This window comes from Apium graveolens, chromosome 5 (assembly GCF_009905375.1).
Source record: "Apium graveolens cultivar Ventura chromosome 5, ASM990537v1, whole genome shotgun sequence".
In the NCBI taxonomy this organism is placed as follows: Eukaryota; Viridiplantae; Streptophyta; class Magnoliopsida; order Apiales; family Apiaceae; genus Apium; species Apium graveolens.
Window position 1 is genome coordinate 152,275,040 of NC_133651.1, and position 8,249 is coordinate 152,283,288.

At 36.7% G+C, this 8,249-nt stretch overlaps 1 non-coding gene across 1 annotated transcript; it reads left to right on the forward strand.

The window, feature by feature from the left end:
* Positions 1–1,400: 1,400 nt before the first annotated feature.
* On the forward strand, positions 1,401–1,507 carry LOC141663402 (small nucleolar RNA R71). Its single transcript, XR_012551474.1, has one exon. It is a non-coding gene; the product is annotated as a small nucleolar RNA R71 (small nucleolar RNA).
* The last annotated feature ends 6,742 nt before the right edge of the window (positions 1,508–8,249 follow it).

Here is an 8,249-nt window from a genome sequence, read left to right on the forward strand (position 1 = left end):
ACATGTTTGTCGGTTTTGGCTCAGTCCAACCAAGTTTCTTAAAGATAGATAAGGGCATCAGATTGATGCTAGCTCCCAAGTCACATAAAAACTTGTCGAAAGACAAGTTTCCAATAGTGCAAGGAATAGTGAAGCTTCCAGGATCTTTAAGCTTCGGAGGTAGTTTCTGTTACAGTACAACACTGCACTCTTCCGTTAGAACAACGGTCTCTAAATCATCGAGCTTCACTTTCTGAGAGAGAATACCTTTCATACACTTCGCATAGCTAGGCATCTGTTCAAGAGCTTCAGCGAAAGGTATTTTGGTGTGAAGTTTCTTGAAAACTTCCAAGAACTTAGTAAAATGCTTATCCAACTTCTGCTTCTACAACCTTTTAGGAAAAGGAGGTGGAGGATAGACCTGTTTTTCCCTGTATTACCCTTAGGAGGAGTGTTGACAACAGCTTTCTTCCTTGGTTCCACCTCGGCATCCTTCAGAACCTCTTCTTCAGCCACTATCTCATTTTCTGGAATTGGCAAGGGTGCACACACCCCTGCATTTTGGACAGAATTTTCAGACTATTCGTCTTACTGAATTTGGATACTTGCGACCTTTACAGACCTCAAGCTGATGGCGTTCACCTGTTCTTTAACTTCCCTCTTGCATGGATTGGCTTCTGTATCACTAGGAAGTGTTCCTGTTAGTCGATTCAATAAGGCGTTAGCAATTTGCCCTATTTGATTCTCCAGAATCTTGATAGAAACAGCCTAGCTTTGGCATATAGGAGCCTGGTTTTTTACATAAGCCTCAACTCCTCCAGTTCAGATTTTTCATTCGAAGATAGACCTGCACCTCCATTAGTTTGTTATTGAAGTTGGAGTTGTTGTCTTGGTGCAAATTTTTGCTGCAAACCAGGAGGATTGAATTGCTTGTTTCCAAACTGCTGGAACGGCTGTTGCATCGTATTCTTATTGTTGCTCCAGCTGAAGTTAGGATGGTTGCGGTTGTTAGGATGATAAGTGGCAGGAACTGGTTGCTGCGACATCTGGAAGTTGCTCACAAACTGAGCTGATTCACAAGATATAGCATAATGTTTCGTCGCATGCGCACCTGACACAGCTCACAAACACTGGCTAGTTGATTAACTCTATTGTTGGCCAGAGAATCGATCTTCATAGACAACGCCTTTAGTTGAGCAGTGATAGCCGCAGCTATATCCACTTCCAGAACTCCTACTACCTTACCTTGTGGCATTCTCTGGGTTGGATACTGATATTTATTAGCAGCCATCAGTTCAATTAGCTCATAAGCTTCCTCATTGCTCTTTGCCCATAATGTTCCACCTGATGCTGCATCGAGGATGGGTCTTGACTGTGGTCCCAAACCATTATAAAAGCAATTGATAATCATCCAATCATGCATGCCATGATGAGGACACTTCCTAAGCATCTCCTTGTAGAACTCCCAAGCTTCACATAGAGATTCTCTTGATTGCTGCGCAAATTGAGTAAGAGCATTCCTGATTGCAGCTGTCTTCGCCATAGGGAAGAATTTAGTAAGAAACTTCTGAGCAAGATCCTCCCAAGTAGCAATCGAACCAGCCGGTAGAGAGTGTAACCAGCTCTTAGCCTTGTCCCTCAGAGAGAATGGGAACAGTCTCAATTTCACCGCATCCACAGAAACACCATTGAACCTGAAGGGGTCGCAGATCTCTATGAAATCCCTAATGTGTGTATTGAGATTTTCCGTTAGAGAACACCCAAACTGGACTGAATTCTGTACCCATTTAATCATGCTAGACTTGATTTCAAAGGTATTAGCTGCGATAGCTGGCCTGACAATGCTAGATTGAATGGCATTGATCTTTGGTTGAGAAAAATCAATCAACGCTTTCGTTGGTGCTGTTGGTTCATCCATTGTAATAAAAACTAGAGTACATGAAATACACGACCAAAGTAAACCTTGTAAGAAAATAATCTGAGTTAGTGAACTTTAACGACCACTGATGACAAGCACATATGTAACACCCCCAAATCCGGGGTCGGGGATCCAGGTTGTCACGAGTTCCATTTCCCTTAATAACACTTAATCTTAATAAACAACCAACTACTGCATACTGTGACCCCACAATATACACACACACACCACAAGTTATAGTCTCAGAGATGAATACCAAAAATAACACAACTCATTTTATTCCACAATTATAAACCATTACACCTCAAAAGGGTTTCTGAATAAATTTACATATTCTTTGCCATTATTACAATTCATAAATATACATAAGTCTGGTACATCAAAAGTTGAAAGCCTAGCCTATTTGTAGTTCCTACCTCAATTACAATGGCATCAACGCCTACAGGAAACTGCGGAACATTTCCTATCCGCTCACGAATTGGGAGCTTGGTCCTATTCATCTTTTCTAGTTGTTGTTGTGTGATGAAAGAAAAAAGCAAGGGTGAGCAACAAGCCCACCGAAATAACATGTATAATAATTAACAATATATGAGCATTCTCATATTACTCATGAAAGTCTTGGTCAAGCAGAAATGAACCAAGTTTGATATCTTAACGCGACGAAGTCGCAAAATATTCAATATATAGATATATATAATTTTTCAAAAGCTTTGAAATCCTCTGCCATGCATAATATACACAGAGTTCCAGTTTATAACTGTATAAAAATATCGTTGCAAGGTGATCTCATATATCTAACCTTTTCTCAACGTTTTTCTGAAAATCTTTGTCATGCATAAGATAATCATTACTAGATATAAGTTGAAAAGATGAAGTTACAAGATACTCCAATATACTTATATCTTTTCCAAATACTGCTTGAACTACTACCGTTCAAGGTACAATCAGTTTCAAAGTTCATCATATATCGATGAAGTTACAAGGTAATACTTGAATAGATTCAATCTTTGAAATATCATTTGAAAGAAATGAAGTTACGAGATACTTCATTAAGTCCCGATATATATATATATATATATATATATATATATATATATATATATATATATATATATATATATACTGATACATATATCTCATGCATTCCTTGAAAACCTCTGTCATGAAAAGTATGAACAGAGTTGTAATATCCAATGAATTTGGAAAGAAGAAAACTTTGGCATAAACCCGATATCTTGTTGATCAGGCAAAGATACCATAAAGTAACCTTTTATACTAGTAGATGGATGAATCCCCCACCGGTCATCACCCTGGCCGCATTAGGACCTTGTGCTGGACCGCCACCCGGCCTCTTACGCGTTGATGGACTGTCACCCAGCCACTTACACTTTGATAGACCGTACCCCGGCCTGTCGCTTATGCCGACTCATATAGAAGGACTTACTTCCCGAATGTTGGGCAAGTAATCAAAAGCTCTTTATCAAATCAGCAACCTCGTTGCGAATATAAAATACACCACATAGCCGGATCCCTTAGGTTTTGAGCGAGTATTTAAATCCCCTTCGAAAGGAAGATCTTAAATTTGAAAATGAGTTTTGGGATCCGCTCTAACTTTTAAAATTATTTTGAAGACTCGAAAATATTTTTGAAAGCGTTTGGAATACGGATGATTTAATAGAATAAATCAATTCCAAGATAATCAAAGAATGTCTGAATATTATGTTATAAATAATATTCCAATAACGAATAGCTTTTATCAAATCAAATGAAGTAAAAGTTTTGAAAATAACTTTTTAAAAATATTTAAGCTAAGAATGATTGACGATATCAATCATTTCTCGAATACTTGGCGAATAACGAAACATTATTCTTTAAGAAAATAAAGAATATTATTTAATAAATTAAACGGAGTCAATAGTCCTCGAATGAATATTCAAACTAATATTCACTTATAATTTAAAACTATCGAATAAACATTATTCGATTAATAGTTTTGAAAACTATATATATATAATATACTCGGGAACATCGCCTCCCGGTTTAGAAAAATGTTAACCTTTGGGTCCCCTATACTAAGGGTATACGCAAATAATGCATATCTCTAGCATAGGTATTATGCAGTTTATAACAATTGAATCAACAATGAGATAGCAAGATTATGAAACAGGCATGCATATATATATATATATCATGCTCCAATATATCGCAAGATTTGCTAATAACAATCATACACTAATCACAAGATAATGCATAAACATATTTACATCACAACTACAGTATAACGGGTAGAAAACTTGCCTGAGTGTTCCGGGTTAGACTTAAGCTTAGAGTGGGTCTGGTAACCTATGAAAAACAACATAAGCTGGAATTAAACCACGGTCGCTTAAGAAACTAGACTTTATTCACTTAGACCCTAACGTTCGCTTTTGCGCTTAAAGATTTATATAAGTCGCTCGAGTACCCTCGGCTCCACCATTTTTGTAAAATTAACCGTAAACGTTTTAAGGCGACTCTTTCGTGAGTACTTTACCAACTGCCTAATCCACCTTAAATAATTTTTTTGTATTCCAATTAGTCTTTTAAGGGCCTTAAACAAGGTCTCAAAGTAAAGCGAGGGGTAAAGGTTCGTTCGCGAAACGCCGTTACTTAAAACGGTCATTTCTCCTAAACCGTACATCGGATCTAAGCGAACCACATACCAAAACGAAGATTACGACACGATCTAGCTAAAACTGGCAAAGTTACAGATTGGTCAGTGAGTTTTCTGTCCCGAGATTCAAGCACAAACAGTCTAAGGTAAATCGGGCATTACGACGACTATGTTTACGAGTTTTCCAAAATAATTACCACTCTAAATCCTCATCAATTCACTCCCATCCTCCAACAATCAATAACACAACAAATACAACTTAAAACACTGCGAAATCAGTCCACACTCCAAGGTTTTACCAACTCATTCAATCAACTACAAATCCACCATTCAAAATCAACACAACTTCACAAAAATCACTACTAAGCGTGGATCTAACTATACATTTACCAATTCATCTAAAAACTCAAACAATCAAGCTTAGTACTAAAGGTCAAGAAGTTTTTATACCTTTATTTGTGAGTGAAAAGTTGCTAGGGAGCCTTAAAACCTTGATCAATCCTTATACAAGCTTGGATCTCACAAACAATCAAGAAAACACAAAGTTAGATTTTGAAGTTTCTAAAAGTCCGATTTAAAGAACTATAAAAATGAGAGTCTTACCATGATTATTTGGACGAGATTTGTGAACAAGACTTGTAGGCCATCTCAATACCTTTCCAAAGAGTTATAGAACATAATATTTCAGTGAGTATTGAAGGAGATATGGTAATTTGAAGTTGCTACTCTGGTTTTGGCCGAGAGCAAGGGAAGAAATGAAGAAATGAAAATGCTTGTGTTTGTGTGGTGGTTTTGTTATCCTAGTTAACATTAACCAATGTTTAACCAAGGTTAAAAAATGCATGGCCACAAATCCTTCTCACTAAATATCTTGTTAACCTTTCTTACATCATCCTTCCTATATCACCTCCTTGCCATGTGTCCAAATCTTATGGTTTGATGATGTCATAATCCATGGCTTCATGTACAAGCTTATCTCTTTGTCGCTTATTTGTTTTACGGTTCGCTTAACTCTCGTTCTCGTTAATCGTTTGAGGGATCATATCCGGGATCTTATTACTTGGGCTTCCCTGAACCTTTATTAATATCTTATATTCCTTTAATGATCCTCTGCTATAATCTTTAAATAAAAATCCTTTTAATTATGTTACCTTATACTTAATCCTTTCGGTATTTGGTGGATTTTCCGAAAAAACCAAAGTGTTCGAATCCGAATTCTGACGACCTTTACATACACTCATTTACTTTATGGAATACTAATACGATCTCAGAATTTCCATAACAGTACTCTTATATAGTGTGGTCGGATAATTTTCATTAATTAACATCATCAGCAAAAAGTTACTATTCATCAGGGTTTTAAAAATTTCCAAAAATTGGGGTTATGACAACATAAACTAAATTTAACACCGAGTCCCCGGCAGCAGCGCCAAAAACTTGTTAGGCGAAAACACACGCTAAAATTACACACAAGTATACGTGTTCGCAAGTAGTATAAGATATAAATCAGATTCGTACCCACAAAGACTCTTTTTAGTTAATTTAAGATTATGCACCTATGCAACAATGGTATGGCTATCGCTCAATGCTAAGACAATAACAAGTTGAGATGTTTATACCTAAGATTAAACTAACATGCAATTAACTAAGAATAAAAGTGATTGAATTAACTATATGAGACAAACATGAGATTCTAACTTCATTAATAATTCATTCAATTTTATTTTTCTTAACCTTAGCATGCAATGGTGATGACAACTAATCAGATAACACGAAACTAGTAAACACCAACTTTCGTTGTACGAATACCCTACTACCAGACATGCACAAAAGAGATAGTAGCTAAATAGACATCAATTATGTTGAGACTGGAAAGCGGTGAAAAACATCCTGAAGTACTTGAGAAGGACTAAGGATATTTTTCTTATTTTTGGTGGCGGATCTGAGTTGAAAATAGAGGGTTATACTGACTCTAGTTTTCAATCAGAAAGTGATGATAGCAAATCCATGTCAGGGTACATGTTTACTGTAAATGGTGGTGCGATTAGTTGGAAGAGTTCCAAACAGTCTACAACGGCTGACTCCACAGCGGAAGTAGAATATATAGCTGCAAGTGAGGCTGTAAAAGAAGCCGTTTGGATGAGGAAATTTGTTTCTGAGTTGGGAGTTGTTCCTAGCATTGAGAAGTCTATTGTGTTGTATTGTGATAACAATGCAGCAATAGCACAAGCTAAGGAACCAAGATCTCATAAGAATTCCAAGCATGTCCTGCGGCGCTTTTATCTGATTAGGGAGATTGTTGAAAGAGGAGATGTCAACTTCAAGAGAGTTGACACACATAACAACATAGCAAACTCTTTAACAAAGCCACTTTCTCAAGTCACTTTGATCGTCATAAAGACAAGATGGGTATTTTTTTTAATCGTAGGTAACCCGCAGCCGCTACCCTTCGGGTGCGTACTGGGTAAACCCTACGGGTTCACGTAATAGCCTGCAAACCACGTGAACCAAGGTAAACCGCAATTAAGCGACAGACTCTGACTCAGGAGGCATAATCATAAATTCTCCTCCCGTGGGATTCGAACCTGTGACCAAGAGGTTAGTTTTCCTCTCTTTAACCAACTGAGCCAACCCTTGCGGGCGACAAGATGGGTATTAGATACCAGAGTGATTGGCTTTAGTACAAGTGGGAGATTGAAAGAGATGTGTCATTAGTCCAATCATGTATGATGATTTAGGAACAACTTTTATGTAATCTGTTTTGATTCATTGATATTAATAAAAGACTTGTTTTGTTTTATTACAGGCTTTATCTATTTAAGTGTTTAAATAAGATATACCATAGTTTAGAGTAAAGCTTTTTATGGATTCTGATGAGATCATAATAATGAGACCTAAAAGATGATAACTCTGAACTTAAATAGTTCCTGGTCATAGGATTACTAACTGGTATTTAGTAATCCGCAAAGATCGGTACATACTATGCTTGCTTCATTATGAAGGATGTCTGTTCTAATAGATATTTGTGTGGTGACACTATAGCTAGTATGTAGGTGCTTATTATAGAATAAGTTCACTGAAAATGACTCACACAGCTGAACAACTGATGGAGTTCACTCACGTGTCAGCAGATGGTCACATAGTGATAGTTATACAAGTATCCTTAGACTTGAGGTCGTCATAGTCATCTTGTGTACACTGAACTATACTTTGGTTTATTTCTTAGTCTCCAGGGACAATAATAAGGGCTCTACTGGGTGTAGGAATTTGTACACGAAGATAGTGTATGATCAATAAAGGATCTACCCATTCCAGTGAAGGAAGAGAATGTTCAATGCTGATCCACTTATTCTAGTTCAGAAATCTCTAGCCAGAGTGAATGAAATTAGAAAGGAGTTTCTAATTCACATTAATTAGAACTAAGCATAGTGAATGGGAAAGCATATGATTAAATAAGATAGGCTTGACACGAGTTCCATGCCTTGTATTTAATCGTGACATTGCAAGGTAGAAGGAATTGATTGTACGTTAACTATTCACTGAATAGGTTCTTGGTATTCTAAGCAGTGAATTCGTATTATCCGGATAGTCGCGATATGCTGAGAAGTATCCCTCACGATGTAGAATAAATATGATTAATTTATTAATTAATCATATTTAATGAATTAGAGAATTTAGATAAATAATGATAAAATAGTTTTA